Below are 17,437 nucleotides of genomic sequence, written 5' to 3' on the forward strand. Positions count from 1 at the left end.
GCGTTTACAGGAAAACCTCTGTCTCTTCAACAGCGACTTCTGGCAGGCGCTGCTGAGGGACATGGAAGGAAGGAGTAACTGACGCCTGTTCCGAGCAGAAATTTTCTCCCCGCCCCCCCCGCCCCCCCCGCTCCCCGCCCCGGGCTGCAGCCTCTGTTTATAGAAGCTTCTGAATGTAGAAAATCTGTTGATTTACGTTTAAATGTAAATACCATTTTTAAAAGTGTATGGAGTTTGCCAGTTCCCTCCCTCCCCGCCCCCATAGTCAATGGATGCAGGAGGACATTGGCTGACTTTAGGACCGCTGTGTGGCAAATCGCACTCCTGAGCGGCGAGTCGGTCTCCAGAGCTCTGGGTGGACGCTGCCTCGCAGCCCGGAGGTACCAGCTGCTGACTGTCAGTGCCTGAGCAAAACAGCCACCGATTTCAGGTGGCCCCGGGAGGGAACACTCCAGCTCCCTCACCAGCTCTGTTGGGGGCTTCCTTGGTGTCTGTTGGAGAATGAGGTCCTGTCCTGCCTTCACCCATGACCCATCTAGCTTCAGCTGTGTCCATGCCTTCTGAGCCCATCTTGCCATTTTCCTCATGAGTTTCTTTGGTCTTTACTGAGAGAAAGTGGAAATTTAAAAGTTGAGAGAAGAATAGGAGTGGAACTGATTAGAATGGGAGATTCAAACTGTCAAAGCACAGGCTTTTCAAAGAAGCTGTTTTTATTTCCCAATGGCAAATTGCCCTTTCTGGAAAGTTCCGGAGATGATGTGTCATGGAATCCCCCCAGACAAGTCTCTTGTTCAGATGATATTAGGTAGTGTCCTTTTGGTATGCTGGTTGATCTTTCATAGTGTTAGTTTTTTGTTACTTAAAAAAATCAGCTATAAATAAAATGTATTTTTGTAATTTCCATGTGTATATATGGTATATTTCTACCAATGGCCAGTTGTTGTAGTCCAAAACCTAAATCAGCTTGAAAACACTGTGGATGGTGCAAGATTTTATTGACAGATTAACACAATGCCTAAGTCTATCCAAATAGGTATTCAGTGCACTTGAATGAACAAAGAGCCAAAGAAACTCAGCCTTTTCATGCAAATGGTATGAGTCTGATAAAGTCAGCCACATTGTCCCGCCTTATCAATAATATTAATATTTCATCAGTGCAATGATATCAACCCAGTACTTTGTCTACTTGGTAAATGCCTGGAAATCCTGTATGTGAAAATGAAGTTTCAAGACCTTAGTGTAATTAAAATAAATGCTTCAAAGACAGTGTCCGAGCTTTGGATGTTCCAGTGACTTACAGAGAAAGAGCCTGCAGTTCGCAGTGGTGTGGCTCCAGCTTGCTAAGAGGATGGAGAAACAAATCATTGCGGTCTTTGCAGAACCCCAGGAAGTACTGAATTAGTCAACTGAGACGACTAAAAATATAGCGTGCTAAATCAGACACCATCGTAAACTAGACACCATAGGTTTAAGAAAAGTATATGGGAGGAAAACCTTAAGTTGAAAAGAAATCAATCTGTTCATGTTTTTTCCAGCAGGGGGGAGATAGCTGCCATTGTTAGATTTTTCTGTGACTGATAAATATGTGGTCCCTTTTCTGAAGAGTCTCCTGACCTCGTGGAGGGGACAGATGCCTGGACAGCCAACTCTGAGCAAAAGCAGATGGGCAGAAGTGCCTCATGGAAGTGAAAATAGAGTTCCATGAGAGCCCAGAGGCTCTACGTTCCTCATGACCCTCCAGACGGTTGAAGAAGCCACAAAGGACCTTGGCAGTCCCGGAGAAGGAATCAGAAGTCCAGAAAAATGGAGCAACCTGCTCGAGGATTCCGGCTCAAGCCTGCTGATTCACGATTCAACTTGCTTTCCGTTTCACCATGCTGCCTGCACGCTTGTCTGTGACACATTTCTTGAACTGTGCTAGGAAGTTTAAACAGTAGACCAGGGTCAGATGAGGGACGCCCTACATTCTCGTGAAGAAAAAAGATGATTGGATATGTAAAGGACGTCAGTTAAAGTATATAAAGGACGATGCGTTTGTGGCATAATAAACATTTTTCAGAACTTGTTTTGATGTGAGTTTTCTGCATTCCTGAAAAGAAATGCATTTTGACTTTTTCCACAGAGGGCCATCAAGGAAATGGTGTTCTCCTCATCTGCTGTTCAAGGCTGCGGGGGTGCATTCCTCTCTCGGTGCCATGGTTGCAAATGAGCAGGGAGGGAGGCCGTGACAGCTTGTCATTATGAGGCAGCAGATTCTATGCTCAGCATTAGGGGGAGGCAACCCCATGCGCAGGAGCCTGAAAATCTACCGTGTGCCCTGGTACCTAGGATCTGAGATGGCCGTGGTGACCTATAGAGATGGAAGTTCTCTCTTTCAGGGTGTGCTGTGGACTTAATGTTGTGTCCCACCCCCATTCAAATGTTGAAATCCTAACCCCAACATGATGGTATTAGGAGATGGGGCCTTGCGGGGGGCGGGGGGTGGGGGTAGTTGAGTCATGAGGGTGGAGTCCTCACGAATGCGATTAGTGCCCTTGTAAAAGGGACCCCAGAGAGCCCTCCTGCCCTCTTTTTTTTTGCCACATGAGGATACAGTAGGAAGTCAACAGTCTTGCAGCTCTGAAGAGGGTTCTTTCCAGACCCTGATCCCGTCTGCACCCTGATCTTGGACGTCCAGCCTCCAAAAGTGTGGGAAATAAATTTCTGTTGTTTAAAAGCCACCCAGTCTGTGGTACTTTGTTGTGGCAGCCTGGGCCGACTGAGACAGGGTGGATTATGTTAAGAATCAGTTCTCTGGTCCTGGAGGTTATGTGCCTTTGCTAATTTAAGAATTCAGCAGAAGGGCATGTAGTTTCTGAGTAATCTTGATGGAAGAGTGGATAGGAAATTGTTAGACTTGTGACTTAAAAAAAATCAGAATACAGATGGAGGAAGACAGGAATTTAAATAGCTAACTAAAAGAAATACTTCTCTAATGGGCAGAAATTAGAGAAATGGATAAAAAATTTAAACATTTTAGATAAATAAGCTGCTTTTTTCTACTCAGGCACTCAATGTTTAATGAATGCAATAACATATTATTTCTAAAGTTTGAAAACATATTTTAAACTTAATCTGTTCCTTCTACCACACACCAGAAAATAGTTTGGACCTTGCTTACAAAATACAGCCAAACACTCTTGGGAAATATAGTAATTTAACTTGGAGCAGTAACTGACTTCGGTCCAAGTGTCAGAGATTAAATTCTCCCATGTAGTCCAGCCTTGAAGGTATTTTAGTCAAAGACCTTTGCAAGGACTAGAAGCCTATTCAGACTTGCTCAAAAGTGTAGGGGGTGATGGAGAGAATACAGGGCCATTTCACAGAAACTAAACAGAGCGCCCATATGGGAAAGGGCTGGAGACAGCCAGCTCACTCTTGCTTTCTCTTGCATCCTCTCTCCATATGGACTTTCCACTGTTTCTTTCTGTATGTCTGCTCAGTTCTCTTGCTTCCCTTGGCCTCCTAGCGTTCTCTGTTTTCTCATTACTGTATATACAGCTGAAAATCCATCCCAGGACCCCCTCTGCTCCCCTTTTTTTTTCCTGTGCCCACCCCTCTCTGACTACCATCTCTGTGCCCAAATCTTGAGAGTCTGATTGGTCCAGTTCATCTGCCTATGGATGAGCCACCCTTGGATCATGTGCCTATCCAGTCAACTGTCACCAAGGAGGCAGAGTCATGTAAGACCAGCACGGCCCCCTGGCCTGACCCATTCGGTAAGAGCCTTTGTTGGAGGCTAGTACCCAGAGGAGGAGTGTAAGTGGGCAGAACCTTCAAAAGGAAGGAACCTCCTCAGGACTGGAATTGACCGGCACTCCTAGGGCACCACGTAGCCAGTGAGCAATCAGTATGGACACGGCTACAGAGAGGAGAGGTCGTCCTTGACGTGTACACCAGGTGGGAACACACACATTTGAAACCCTGGTGGACCAGCCAGCGCTGCCCCAACCACAGGCCATCCCAGCACCAGTACTACTGGGTCTAAGAGCAATTTCCGGCCAAGGTCCAGGTAGCACCACATCTTGCTCAGCACACAATAAATGCCTGTAAATTGAATTGCACGCTCTTAGCTCAGGTGCTATGAATGTAGCTCACGGCCACACACTTGCATGGATGAGGAAACTGATGAGCCTCTCTCTAGAGTCTTTTGAAACAGAATTAGTTTCAAGTGAAATTGATATTATTGTGGCTCTGCCCTTCCGAATATAGTAAGTTAGTGTCCCGAGAATTGAAAGGTCTCTTGATTCTTAACCAACTGAGCCACCCAGGCGCCCGAAAGGTCTCTTGATTTCTTAAGGTGAATGGTTACAGGATAGAATCCTAGCCTATGGTAAGTGCTAAAAGGTAGGGGGGCTTCTGGAAAGGAATATTTCAGAAATAGAATTAATAGTGCCAGAAACAAATTCTTTTAGACAGTGTTAAGTTGCTTGATTATGCAGGTTTCAAAGACAGGGAAATTTGTGATGTGGCAGAATTTGTCTCGATAGGTCAAACCCATACTTTAGTGAAAGCCATTATATAATGAAATTGAGAAATTGATTATTTTCATTCTCTGACCTCAGCCAGACTTTTGTAAATTATGGAGGGAGGCCGTCAGTGTATTTTGCATAAATTAACTGTGACCTCACCTTATTTCCCCCATCTCTTCCTTATGCCTAAATCTACCCCCTGCCCACATACAAACTGAGAGAAGGTTTGTACCAAACAGAATCAGAGTATCATTCTCTGGTCTGGAAATTTTGAAAAAAGCATAAGTAGTCAAGGCCTTAGGCAACTCACTTTAAACCATTCTCTGACTCCTCACCTGTAAAACGAGGACAGCGACATCTGTGCTTCCTCCCTCCCGTGGTGGGCATGGGGAGCACACGGCAGATTGTATCCGAAAAGGCTTTGAAAAGTAGGTTCGAAGGTATTCTTACTCAAGTATCAGCTTCATAATTTGGTCTTCTAGTGAAATATTTTAGCTCCTTCCATCCACCGAACTAATTTGTCACATATTCTGTAAAATTAAAAAAAAAAAAAATACTCCATAAAATAAAAAAAGGAAGAGGGTCCTAAGTTCGGAACTGCCCACAAAAGCCAGCCTCATCGGAGCCATATTGTGTTGTTGCTGTTGTTGTGGAGGATTTGGAGGCCACGCGAGCACGTGTGCATGAAACCCAGAGGCACGTGGGCGGAAAACCCAGACTCCTGCTCCCCACCAACCACATCACACACACGTTAGGCGTTAGGCAAAGACAAGTACGGAACAGGAGCTCTGACTGTAGCTGTCGACACTTAATGCTTGGCTTTCTAATTAACTTCCTACGTCCGTGGCCTCTGCTGGGAACAGAGCGTTCATATGCTGTTAGAATTTTTTATGGTAAAATAAAAAGCAAAGGCTTTCATACCCCAAAACCTACCTGCTTCTCATTCTACCTCCTCCATATGGTGAGATAGATGGAATCCCCTTCACAACCCAACTGCACAGCAGTACCTGCTTCGAGTTATCAAAGCCCTGCAGAAACCCTTGTGGTCTCAGAAGCCATCCCAGCCTGAGGCACGAGCTCATGAGCCAAGAAGAACTTCTTCCTGGCCATCCACAGGCCCCAGGAGAGCAGTTCCAGCCTATTCATGACTGCGTTCTGGGAGCAGATGTTGTCCGGGGCAGAATAAGCCAATGTCTAGTCATAGGCCCTTCTCGGAGCATAAGGAAGTCCCATCCAGGTCAGTGGCTCCCAGAGGGTCCGGGATGACACTGGTCATGGACACAAACTTCCAAGACCACTTACTTTCCCTGCCATGGCTAGTCCCAGCGATCATGATGTCTGCCTTATGTTCAGCCCTATCCGTATGTTATATCCATGCTCTGCCCTCTGAGGTAAGCCGATTGGACAGGAGACCCATCTGACCAGGAGCCACAAATTCATAGGTTGACCGGCCACAAAAAAATGTAACTCAGCCCATGGGGCTAGGCTGACTGGATTCTCTCTGTAGGAAATACCAAGACACAAAGTCTATTAGCAAGAGATATTGAAACTGGATGGTCAAGACTCAGAGGCCCTGATGGGCTGTATGCAAAGCAAAGCAAAGCAGAGAACAGAATATTGAGTAAGAAGTAGCCTTGAGGCCAAGGAGACTTAGAGTATAGGTAAGAAAGCCTGTCTCCTGTAACGAAAATAGACAAATGAAAAACCAATTCTGAATGTTCCGGAGGAGTCCCTACGTCCTAATGGAGAGCCACAACCCTGGGATTTGGGGGCTTTTTTGCGATTCGGGCAGCTTGGACAGGAACAGCGTGTTGCTTCTCCCGGGAGCCAGGTCTGCTGAAGCTCTCTGCAAGTGTTCAGAAGTACTTAGACACTGAAGGAGCAACTTTTACTCCTCTCTCTACCATAAAGAGGGCTCACATCTGCACAAAAAAACACTCCCCAAAGCCACTGCCTCGCTGCGGTGATGAGGAATAGACTTGCAGCCTCCACAAATTTCTGGGGCGCTCACCACGGCAGGGAGTAGGACCAATGTGCCCTTTTGTTTTTTCTTTCCTCCTGGATCCTGGCTGCTCTTAACCTTCAGGACAAATGGAATGATCAAGGGAAGTGGTGGTGCCTACTTCAGTCCCGGCAATGGCAGACAGACACAGACCCAGGGGGCTGGAAAAGACACATGGCAATCCCTAGCCTTTCCTTGCTGGGGTGCCCTCATAAAAAGGAGAGCAAACTTATTCCAAAGCACCATCTCCAGACTTCTCTGAGTCACTGTCATGCATCCAACTCAGGAGCTCTGCTGGCCCCTGGAAGCCAGAAAGAATGCACCTAGGAAGGAGTGTGGAACCAAGTAATGGTAGCATTAGTGAGCGAGTTGTCAATGGTCAATTACCTGTAAAATGTACACAGATGGTTAGCAGAAGACATAATTGCTCTGAGTCTCTCTGTGATCTCTTGGAGGTATGGTTATGGCAAATACTGGTTTGCACAGTTGGGCACTTCACGTTCACAACATTTCAGTGTTCACGTTTGCACATGGACAAACTCATATTTAAGGAGAGGCCATCTGACGCCTTGGAACTGAAATAAAGTTTCGTTAGCATAACAGTTTCCTCGCCAACCCCTCCTGCAAACCAAAGAGCTCTGGCAAACTCTTGAAGGTAAAGGCACTCTAGGTTACCTGTCTCTGAAATGGGCTCTATGAGCTTGCTCTGGATCTGATGGGCCTTCACTGAACATATAAGAGAGCTTGTTTTTGTCCGTGGTGCCCACTCCATCACCTATGTCCTCAGTCCTGGTAGCTAAAGCCTTTGGGAAACCCAGAGGGCCCGTGTGAGCCACAGCCCTTGAGGCTGCACCTCCGGTGATGCCAGCACAACCCAAGGAAAAATCAGGCTGCCGCCCAGATGTCTTGCCTATAGGACGTTCGGAAACAGGTGGATTTCGGACATAGAGTCTACAAGTAAGCCAGATGTTGGATTACATTATTCCTGCTTCACCCTACTCTGCTAGGATTCGTGATGGCAAAGCCAAAAGTTGTTTGCATCCTCCTGGAGAAGTCCATTTCCTAGGTCAAGAACCTGGAAAGTCGGGCGCCTGGGTGGCTCAGTTGGTTGAGCGACTGCCTTCGGCTCAGGTCATGATCCTGGAGTCCCTGGATCGAGTCCCGCATCGGGCTCCCTGCTCGGCGGGGAGCCTGCTTCTCCCTCTGACCTTCCTCCTTCTCATGCTCTCTGTCTCTCATTCTCTCTCTCTCAAATAAATAAATAAAGTCTTTAAAAAAAAAAAAAAAAAGAACCTGGAAAGTCTTAAGACTGTGAAAACAGGGGCGCCTGGGTGGCTCAGTTGGTTGGGCGACTGCCTTCAGCTCAGATCATGATCCCAGGGTCCTGGGATCGAGTCCCGCATCGGGCTCCCTGCTCTGCGGGGAGCCTGCTTCTCCCTCTCCCACTCCCCCTGCTTGTGTTCCTGCTCTTGCTGTGTCTCTCTCTGTCAAATAAATAAATAAAATCACTAAAAAAAAAAAAAAAAGACTGTGAAAACAGAGGGCTGCCAAATTGCGCGAATTGCTTCATATATGGAAATTCAGGTGCTTTGGAAACCAAAAGTTGGCTTCTTTTTAATTTAAGATTATGTCTCCAAAACTGGTAGGTCCCAAACTAGCCTTCGGTGCTTGGGGGACCAATTCTTTAGAATGAGTCCAAGTGAAAGAACAAAGGCTAAGACCAGAAATCAGATGCCACAAGTGAGCAGAAACGAGGGCTTAAGGAGGGCTGCTGGGCTGCTTTCTGCCAGGGGCTTGCATTATGGGCACATTTTTATCCTGTGGATCATTAACCTTTCATTTAACTGGAACTGTACAGGAAGCACTGATAGAACCTTTCGCATAACCATCCATTCAGTCCTTCATTGGCTGAGCAAACATTTCCTGAGTACCTACTATGCACCAGACTCCGTGCTAAGTGATGAGGATTCAACTGTGAGCAGGACAGCGTGCCTGCCCCTCCCGGAGCTAACGGTCAAGGAAGATTGATCCTTGAGACACAGAGCCCAACATATGAAGGACAGCCATTCATTCAGTGCATTTTCTATCTCATCAGAAGTAGGCGAATTAAAAACCGGATACAGCCACATGAAAACCAAAGTCCCCTTCTTTCTGGAAACGTTTACGATTAGAAAGAACAGACTGCAGTCCTATCTTCTAATGATGCTACACAGTTTTCCTTATCAGCGACCTTTAACTAGTTAGTAAGGTGGCCACAATATCCCCATGGGGACTGAGAACAAATTGTCAACTTCCAAGAATCAACAAGTGTTATAAACCCAAATTTCAGAGCTGTCATCATCAAATGAAATCAGGAGCCCAAACTGTAAGAAAAGGAATAACCGATTTGGGGACTACACTATGCAATCCAAATGAAAATTTCAGGAGCCATATATTTTACAAATGAAAACACAGTACGCCGAACACTCTCCCTCTGCATTGTTCATATCAATAAAGTGCCGTTCAGAATGCACTGGATTATTAATGAATGGGTTTTGGTGTTTGTTCAGCCTCTGAAATACGGTGCTCTATGGAGCAAATCTAAATAGGCGAGCCAGATAGAGCTTTGCAATGATACCATTTGTTTGCTGCATTTGTCTGTTGAGCTTAGTTGAAATTGTGTTTGTTTTTTCTTGGCAAATTTGCATATGAAATAAAGCACGTTGTCTTACTGTAATTTTCTTTCCAAGGTATTAGTGGATATTTGTGCTCACATTTTGTCTTTTCTCTTACTTAATATTTCTTTCTCCATTCCCCATAAGGAAAAGATTTTAACAAGCATTTACAAATTCTCAGAATATTAGAAATCACCATGGGATGGAAGGATGTATCTTGCTTTTTTTGAAATTATAGGATCCCAGACTCTTTGAGTTGGAAGAGAATTTAGTGGGGAAATTATCCAGCTTTGTACCCTGCAATCAACACAGGATAAACCTCATGCCCTGTATGCACGATGTTGGCTTACCCGGTCAAAGATTAAGCAGAATTAGGGCTTCAGCAAGGCAGGTACTCAAAATGAGCAGGAGGGGAATGAACAGGAGGTGGAAGGGAGATGGAGAGTGTTAAATATGATTTGATATTTAGGGCAAAAAACTAATGTAGTCACCATGGGGTGAAAGTGGGGGAATTGTCTTGATTTTAAATTACATATGGAGTAAGAAGACACCAAAATTTTTTTAAAGGTTTTACTCTAGCTCAGAATCTATACCATGCCCATTGTTATCACATGGGTAAAGGGATCCCCATTTTAGGATTTGCAATCATCCAGACCTGGATTTGAACCTCACTTTTACCTCATTCTAGTTTTTGGTCAAGTCATGTCCCCTCTTTGGGCCTTATCTGTGAAATGAAGCTAAGATCTCGTCTATGATGTGACTGCCGTGCTGGGAGAGAGTGCCTGGTTTACACTGCATGATATTTTATGAGCATGATGGATTGTTGGTATTTATTTGTCTTCTTGAATACTTCTAGCATTGGGGAACTCACTGTCTTGCCAGAGCCAACATATTACCCATTGATCACCCAGAAGGGGTGACCCCTATGCTCAGCCCCTTCCAGCCACCTACTGTAGACAACCTCTCTTTTCAAAAGCCCAGGACACCCATAAGTTCCCAGAACAGAGGCAAGCTCAGGACAGGGAGCAGTGCTACGAAAGAAAACGCCCTTCACCAACTGACCAAGCTGACGATCTCCCACAGATTCCACATGTTCTTTTGATTATGGCCCCATCATTCCTGGGAGTCAGTCTTCAGAACAACCAAAAGACTCAACTCATCCAGGGTGTTCGACCCTAGTCCCATCAAGCAACTCCCTGCAAAACACCTGGACTTGGTGTATTTGAAGTTCTGGCAGCAAGGACAGTTAGCTCTGTAAGAAGGACGGGGAACTCATTACCAGAATCAAACAGTAAGCCAGTGGAAAATGAGACTGCCCATGTAAACTGCTCAAGGCACAGTGTTGTTCAAGTGAAGCTCTCCTGCGCTGAAATCAGGAGAAACCTTGCCTGTTCCTGTTTGAGAGTCCAGACTTTGGGTAGTTATGATATTTGCTCACACCAATGTTCTTGATAGCAGCTGGGTGCAGTGGGCTGAAGGGGAACAGGGAAAATAGAGTAGTTTGAAACCAGTTACCAAAAAATGAGCTGGAGGTTTAAGTGATTGGGCTTTGGAGTGGCTTGAACACATCCTAGTTTACATTTGTCGGCGCCTCCGTAAATGGCAGGGAGGACATCATCCTCATGGTCGGGGCTGGAAATATGTATATATTTTTAAAGATTTTATTTATTTATTTGACAGAGAGAGACACAGAAAGAGAGGGAACACAAGCAGGGGGAGTGGGAGAGGGAGAAGCAGGCTTCCCACAGAGCAGGGAGCCGTATGCAGGGCTCCATCCCAGGACCCTGGGATCAGGACCTGAGCCGAAGGCGGTCGCTTAACGACTGAGCCACCCAGACACCCCCGGGGCTGGAAATATTAATAAGACTCAGTGTGTAGAGTGCTGAGTGCAGAACCTGGCACAGAGGACCCCCTCAGTAATTGGTGGCTCATAGCTGGTATTGGTGGGTATGGCATTATGGCGGGGCTTGGAAGAAACTCTAAGAGTGACTCGAAACCCCCTCAGCCTCTCTTGTGCTCAGTCCCCAAGACACCTTTTCCATTGCTAGAACTGGCCCCATCAGAGCATCTTTGCTCTGTTCCTAAAACAGACTATAAAGTTACACCAGTCCTTGTAATGCACCTAAAATAAACGGTCTCTTTGGGATGGGTGGGGAAGGGTGCAGTGAACAATTCAGGTTTGCTCACCATCCTCTTCCCCGTGAAGAGGGTCACACAACCTCCTTCTACAAGAGGGCTGCTCATGCCACAACGCATGCACGGGTACACACACACACACGCATGCATGCTCACACATCGTACCTTGGTCAAGTGGGCCTGTCCTCATGGTCCTGTGACTCTTCCCACATCTCCTCTGGGAGGGACAAGAAGGGAACCTAGATTCCTGGAGGCTTACACAGAGGAAGGAACTGCCCCCTGGAAGTGCTGGGTAGGCTCCACCGCTGACCCACTGTGTCACCTTAGGCTTCATAGTCTCGGAGCCTTGGTTTCCTCATTTATAAAGAGATACTATTTTCACCCACTCCCACGTCAGTTAACTCTGAAAACCAGGCCTGCATTCAACCCCAGATTTTCCAAACTCAACACAACCCGATCAATTAAATAAAGGGGAAACTCTATGTATTACCTCTGTCTAGATCTGAACGGTCTGATACACTAGCCACTAGCTGTTTAAACTAAAATTTAATCATTAAAATGAAATAAAATTTAAAATTCAGTTCCTCAGTGGTACCAGCCACATGTCGAGTGTCAACAGCCACGTGCGGCTAATGGCTTCCACATTACGCACCACAGATTTAGAACATTTCTATCACTGCAGAAAGCTCTATTAGACAACATAGGTCTAGACCATCCACCCATTCATGGATAACAATAATAACAGATAATAGGCAAATAGACAACAGTCCATAGAAAAATATCTATATTTAGGTATATTTATGTTTGTTTCCTCATATGTAAGTAGGTATAAATATATGTGCTTATGGTCTGTTGTCTATCTGCCTATTTATTTATCTATTGTCATCCATTAATGGTTGGATGGTAATAGCAACAGGTGGATAAATGACAGGAGGGAGAGAGAGGAATAACTAGGAATGCAGTGTAGATGACGCTCCAGACTGACTTGTGCTGTCCGCCACCCCAAATCCCTATGTCAAATCCTTAATCCCCAGTGTGCTGGTATTTGGAGATGGGGCCTTTGTAGGTTTAGATGAGGTCATAGAGTGGGGTCCTCAAGATGGGAAAAATGTGCCCATAAGAAGAGGAGACACCAGAGCTCCCTCTCCCATGTGAGGATGCAGCAAGAAGGCAGCCAACTGCAAGCCAGGAAGAGAGCTCATCAGGACAGGAACTGGCCTGCACCTTGATCTTGGACTTTCCAGCCTACAGAACCGTGAGAAGTAAATGTCTGTTGTTTAAGTGCCCCAGTCTGTGAAATTTTGGTATAGCCGCCCAAGCAGACCCATACAGACAATAAATATTAGTGAGTTCAGTCCAGCTGCTTTCATTCATGTGAACCGGACTTTTCACCTTGAAACTGCTTCTGAAAAGAGATCCTCCACCCCCCCACACACACCCCCCACCCATCCCTTTGGGAGTAAAATGTGGCTCTCAGCAGGCACCCACCTGCAGCCTCTGGGAAAGGCCCCGGGCTACTCCTGTGTTTATTTTCGCAATGAATGCCGGCAACGGCCGCAACGTGTCCTCCTCCCTACAGGTTTCCAAACTGGATTTTCTCCTGGATAATAACGAACAAGCTGATAAATGTCAGCTCTGGATGTGAGAGGACTAGAAAGGGAAGGGGGGTGGGGGGGAAATCTGTTCCATCCCACTTCCAAGTTCAGGCTGCCACCTACTGGATCCCACCAAGAGAGAAACACCTTTGTGTTCATGACCAGAAACCCTGATGCCAAATGTGCCCAGCAAACCCTACCAAGCAAAGTGACGGTGTCAGGTCGTGATCGGAGCGGTTTTATGCACATTATCTCAATTAACTTGAAACAACCCCAGGCAGGGGGAATGACCAGGTACATTTCCCAGAAATTCCAGAAATTAAGCACCTGCTTCTTTGAAGGAAGGCTTGGATGAATAAACAAACGAATGAGTAAGATGAACGCAGGCTTAATTTACGGGCAGTGCTTTCCGAGTTGTAGAATGTACTGCATTCAAATAAACTCCGAGGCGACATAAAGAATCCTGGGTGAGTTTGGAATGGATAGATGGGATAGCTGATATTTCTTCCTCCCTGCAGAGGAGTCCTCCTTCCGGCCCCCGCTGAATCACCGGCTGACCTTGACCTTCGCCGCTCTGTCCTCTCCCCCAGCTCGTGACCGAGCTCCCAGCCGGCACGCCCGCTCCGCCCCCCACCCCCCGGCCCTTCCGTGAGGAGCTGGGACAGAAAACTGCTCACTGTGGGCGGTCCTGCGAACACGGAGCCCGACGACGTGGCTCCGGTGAGTCACTGAGGAGTGAGGTTAGGAGGAAGCCCAGGGGCAGAGGCAGGAAGGCGGGGCAGGAGAACGGAGCGGGAGATAGGACGGCAGCTGCCCGGGCTCTGGCGGCTCCCCCCCCCCCGCCCCGCGCCAGTCGCCAGGAGGCCCGGGAGGGGACATGCGGCGGCCCGGAATGCAGGGGCTGCCCCCAACTCTGAGTGCCTCTGAGGGGGCTGCCGGCATAGGACCCTGGCCACCCCTCCCTCCCTCCCTCCGCGACGTGGCCAGAGATGGACTCGGAGGGGTGGAGGGCCAATCACATTTCCTCTCTAAGGGCCGGAGGCCGGCGCGGAGCGGTCCTGGGCAGCACCCTCATTCCATTCCTTTTAAAGTCCTGGATGCCTCCTTTTTTTTTTTTTTTTTTAACATTTTTCTTACGTTGGTTTCTATTGCTTGTAACCAGAGAACCTTCCTGTCAGCCCCTCTTGTTATTTAAGTAAGTTAGTTTGAGTGGCCCTCTGTTTCCGGCAACCAAAAGAAACCCAGCCCGCTGAACCATTTCCCGGATTCCCCTCTGGTCCTGTTTCCAAGGACGCTGCACAGATACCTTCTGTGTGAGCTGACGCCCTGGTGTGGACTGATGAAAGCGCTGGGTGGTGACCACAGCCCTCCCCTGGGGGACCCACCTGCAGAGAGTCCCAGCCCTTGGCTTTGCTGCAGGAGATGCTGCTGCCTGGGAGAAATGCGGTTGGCCCTCTCTAGAAAAAGACTCAAACCTCCTCCCAAACTGCCTCCCAGCCACTCACCTCCTTGTCACTTTCTGTAGGGCTGAGCCCTCGGGGCCCTGCAAGCTCAAAGCTTATCCCTCCCTGCAGGCCAGGCCTCCTTCTGGCTCACAGCCCACAGCCACCTCCATTCCCCATAGCCCAACAGTGAGAAGAGTGTTCTAAATGCACTAGAAAATAATAATGACTCCCAACTGGGGCGGTTTCACATCTGTCACCTTATTTCTTGTCCCCCACCCAACCATCCTTTGAGAGCAGTGTCTCCATTATACAGATGAGGGAACAGGCTCAGAGAGGTTAGGTGACTTTCCCAAGGTCACATATCTGGTTGGAGACGGAATCAAGTGTGTTGAAAATGCCTGTGAGCCATGAGGCACCCACGTGGTGTTCACCTCCCGCCTCCCGCAAAAGCTTTAAAGCTGTGATTGGCTCTCTCTTCTCTTCTGAGAAACCAGGTTCCTGCAGGCGCTGGATCCTGCCTGACCCCTTTGGCCATATGGTGGGGCACAAATTACTTGCATTAAGTAGAAGGAGGTTTTCCCATTTCCCTTGAAATTTTCTACTTCTCTCAGGACTAACAGATCTGTGATGAAGGGGATGTGATATAAATAGCTAGTTTCATGCTTAATCAAGTTTCATGTTCCATCTTGCTCAAAATGGTTACCACTGCAGAGGAGGGACTTCTGTCCCCCTCCTGCAGGCTGTTACCTCTGTACTCCCTTATACCCTTATTACCCGAAAGTAGAAGTCACAAATCTGATTGGCCAGGGTCCAGAACATTCCTTGGGCCCCATGTTACCAGTGGGCAGGCTTACTACATCTTAAAAGTCAGTACACATGTGCTCCTATTTATTTCAAGGTAACGCCTGCCTTGGGGGGCAGGCCTGATCAGGCTCTTCTTTCCTGCCTCGTCAGTGTCTACAGCCGAGTGGGCAAATGGGGCCAGAGCAAGAAAGGGGCCTCCTTTATACCTTCAGCCCAACTTCAAATGCTTCAAAGCAGCTTTCTCTTTAGCTCAGTCATGAACAAAGTGGTATTTTTGTTTCTCGTTTAACTGGTGGTGTGCTAGTAAACAGTTTAACAACCAACTGTCTGGGAGAGTGGAGGTGGGCAGAAACAAACGGGATTTCTACCTTCACCAATTTCCATGGTGTAGAAACTCTCCCGATGGCCAATATCATATGCCAACCTGACATTCTTAGGAAGTAAGCAGGAAGCACGTTCGTACACCATTATATATGGTGTGCCAGAGACATCGCCTCAAGAACATAAGTAATTGCCAAATAGGAAGTGAAGGATTTTGAGTATTTCTTAACTTAGTTGTAAATATACTTGGTGAGTTGATACAGTTTAATTTTTAATAATGGCTGTATTTAACAACCAGCTGACAAAATTCCTGAATTTTAGCAACTGGTGCTCATGAGCTATTCAAGCCGGCTCTGGCACCCGGTGCATGCAGCTATTATTCCTTGCATATGCTCTTCTCTCAATCAGGACTCCTATCCTTTTCATCTGACAACGTCCTTTTCTTTGGCAAACAGCTTCTTCCATTCCATTTTGTTCTGGAGGAGCCTCTCTTCCCTCATTTATAAAACACGCCAAGAGTGGTGCTTATTCTACAAGGTGATGGTGAGGATTAAATGAGATTGTTCATATCAATTGTCTCCCTCTGCGCCTGGGACACGGTGTGTACGGAATAGGGGGCCAATCTTGTGCTCATGGGCAGGGGGGAGGTTAGGGGTTAGCAGGAGGTGGGAGCTATTGGGACTGGGAAGGGAATGGGAAACAGGTCCCCCTGGCTATACTGCCCTTGGTTTTCCCCACCTTCTCATTAACATTCTCCAGCCCCTCTCAACTGACTTTGCCCGCCAGAAGTTTTTCAGGGTGAACAAGGGAGCTTCCCTGATAGCCACCAGCCTGGGGCAATAGGAATCTGCCTTCTTCCTGGGGAGGGGAGACAGGCCTGGAATCCCTGCCCAGGGTGAGAGGGCTGCTATGGGTAGAGCAGAGTTTACAAACTCTACGGGACTGCTGAGCCTTTATTTTATTTGGTCCGAATTGTGTTCTGGAAATATTTGCATTTGTTGCTAAGATTTAGAAAGCAGGAGCTTTCGCCTGACAGCGTGCTACACTCCTGGCTGGGCAACAAGCAGCTGGAAGTCAGGGTCGGCTGCCCACCCCCCCACCCCCGCCCAGCCTCAGCTCTGCAGCTGGCCCCTCTCCACCTGGTTCCCCGCACCCCTTCCACGGTTTCCAGCTAGGCCTTGCAGGCATGCACATTTGCGTCCTCAAGCACGGGGTCGCTGCACAAACTTTGGGGAGCTAACATGTAAACAAGGTGTGCAGGAAGTTGAGGGTGATAGCCATGTGGCACCTAGGGGAAGGTTCCAGGCACAGGGGGGCTGGTGCAAAGGCTGAGGGTGGGAGCATACTGGGATGTTTGAGGGCCAGCAAGAGCCCAGATGGCTGGAGCAGGAGTGAGGGCAGCATGATGGGGTGAATGCAGAGGGTCCTTCCAGGTGGGACTCTACAAGCCACTGCAGGGACTATAACTATATAATGGTATGCAACTTCCCGGGGTTCCTCGCACCCATTTCCCCATTTACCGTCATCTGCATGCTCGCACCACGGACGGAACCTCCTGTGATTGCAGAGGAACCGTCTCTGCCCCCACGTAACGCCGAACCCTCCACTGTAAAGTAGGTCCCACCTCTCTTGTCCACTTGAGAACACCATTCCAGCCATGCGCCATCTACATCGTCACTTTTTCTCCCTCCGCCCGAGCACAAACAGTCATTTTTCTCTTAACAAAGACCGCTCAACCCCGCTTGCACTGACAGTTACTGCTCTAAGAGGCAGCTAAACGCCTCTAAAGTCTTCTCCAGCCATGGTCTCCAATTCACCTCCACCCCCTTCTCTCTTAAAACGACTCTGGTCAGGCGTTAAACCCCTCTCACTCAACCAAAACTACACTTGACAAGATCACCGACACCAGATCCTCGTAGCCAAGTCCAAGAGGGCATCTCAAGCTCGCGGTGCCGGGCCGACCAGTGCG

Source organism: Mirounga leonina, unplaced genomic scaffold, assembly GCF_011800145.1.
Source record: "Mirounga leonina isolate KUSES-001 unplaced genomic scaffold, KU_Mleo_1.0 Mir_166, whole genome shotgun sequence".
In the NCBI taxonomy this organism is placed as follows: domain Eukaryota; kingdom Metazoa; phylum Chordata; class Mammalia; order Carnivora; family Phocidae; genus Mirounga; species Mirounga leonina.